Raw genomic sequence first — 2,225 nt, 5'->3', positions numbered from 1 at the left:
TCGAGGCGATGGGTGCTGCGGGTAATATTGCAACCAGGCCGATTCAATTCACCGGGTGGGAAAATAAACCACTTTTTGCTCAGGTTAGTTTTCCACCACTTTAGCGAGTTGGGTGAGCTCGGGAAGGGGTCTGAGGGGCAGGAGGAGGACGTGACGGGGCGGGAACCATCCTCCCATGCGGATGCAGCTCTTCACGGGCAAAGCAGCACGTAATCCTCTGCATGGTCTCCACCGTAACGTGGGCAATAACGGCTTCACTGCTGGGTCTCCGGCAGGTCCTGGCTGAAATGAGTCTGAGGTCAAGAAAGGACGAGTTGAGGGATTTGGGAGAAATGTTAAGAAAAAAAAACGTGAAAGGGAGAGGGAGAGCAATCCCTTCCTGCACTTCGCATCAAGCAGGAAAGAAGGAAAGGCGGTACGCCTACAAGGGAAGGGGGACGAGAGCAATTCAGCTTGAGGCAACATCTGAGAAGGTCATAATTTCTGCGTGGTGCCCTTCATCCCTGCTGCCGGGAAGGGCCAGTTTGGACACGGAAACTCCATTTTGCGTTGGGAAAGGGAGGTTTTACCCCCAAGGCCCAAGGGATGTGGCTGCTCCTCTCTGCACAGCCTCAAGGTTTCATCCTTGGAGATGCTGGAACCGAGTCTGGGCAGGCGCTGAGCAGCATGACCTGCTTTGAGGTTGGCCCTGCTTTGAGCAGGGTTGGGACCAGAGCCCTCCGGAGGTCCCATCCCACCTTCCTGGGACTTTCTGACCCAAGGGGGATGAAAGGTAGCAGGGACCCAAAATGGGCCAGGAGGACCTTCATTAAAAATAATAAGGGGAGGGTGAAATACGCCTGGAGTGACCCCAGGAGTCACAGGACGTGGCCGTCTCCACCCATCTCCATCTCCATCCCTGAGCTGGTCCCAGTGGGGATGGGGCAGCTCTCGGAGAGCAGCGGTAGCTGGGGAGCATCTCTGGCCCACAGCAAGGTGATGGAGACCATCCATCCCGGTGTTTTTTGCATTAATTTGTGGGACCAAACTGCCCTGAGCAGATCAGAAACCCTCCACCGGCACCCGCTTTGCTTGCAGATGGACCTGGAGCCCCCACCCTTCCTCTGGTGTTGATTTTGGGGGTCCTGTCACATCAACCCTATACAAAGAACAAAGATGGGTGATGTTTTTTCTTCAAACATCTCCAAATTTGCCATTCAAGGTGATTTTTGCCCCACAAGCTTTTCGTGCCAGCATCCCAGACCATCCTCCTGGTTACCCCGTGCTGGGACACACCATCCCCAAACATCCCCATGGCTCTGCCCTCCTCAGCTCTGCTCTCCCATGGGTCACACGGATGTTAGCTGCCACCACCGTCACCACGTACCCACCTCGGCGTGAACCCACGAAGCGGAGCGCAGCCGGACAACAGTCTGCAGTCTTCTCCGAGCAGAACCATGAACAGGTTCCTCAAGAAATAAAACCAACGGGAGATACTGCCGGCAAGACGAGAGCTCTGCCGCTCGACGCTCGGCCTCAGCAAGCAGCGGGGGCTCGACGGGGCCCCGCCAAGTATTTGTGTCGTCTTGTTAGAAATTGCAGTTTTATTGAAAGCCCAACTGCGCTCATTTAGCTGTCGCTCAAACCCTTCTGCAGCCGCTTATTAGCGCTGGAATGGGGAGCAATAAGACTTTGCTGAAGATCACCCATCCTTTCACAAATTACCTCTTGCTGATGAATTAAGGCCGTCAAGACGATGGTGCCTGAAAGCTGGAGGGACATCTGAATTTCGGAAACGCCTGGAGCCATTACCCCCTCCTCTCTATTCATCACCCGTGGAGCCACATCTGGAGCGTTGCATGGGATGCTCGGCTCCGAGGAGCAGCGCAGGGACCGGGAGGCCACGGGGATGGTCGGAGGCTGGAGGATGGGATGTCAGAGGACCTGTTAAAAAAGGCTGTGGAGCAGTTTTTTCTTCAAATGGAGGGGGGGAAATGGTAGATCTGCCCCCAAACATGCTCCAACATATGGTGTTATCATCCCTTGTACGTCCCCTCCACGCCGGGAGCAGGTGGTCCAGCAGGAGATGGGCTTGAGCTCAATGTGGGCTGGGAAAATCACCTTATTAGCACCATAGGCTGATTTTCTGGGGAAAAACTCTTGAGTTTAGGCAAATCCCTAAAAATACTTCAGGGCAGAGAAAGAGTTTTGCAGGGGAAAGATTTTAACCCGTGGTGCGGGGAGCG

This window comes from Pygoscelis adeliae, unplaced genomic scaffold (genome assembly GCF_000699105.1).
Source record: "Pygoscelis adeliae isolate BGI_AS28 unplaced genomic scaffold, ASM69910v1 Scaffold121, whole genome shotgun sequence".
NCBI lineage: Eukaryota > Metazoa > Chordata > Aves > Sphenisciformes > Spheniscidae > Pygoscelis > Pygoscelis adeliae.
This window is presented reverse-complemented; position numbering follows the sequence as displayed.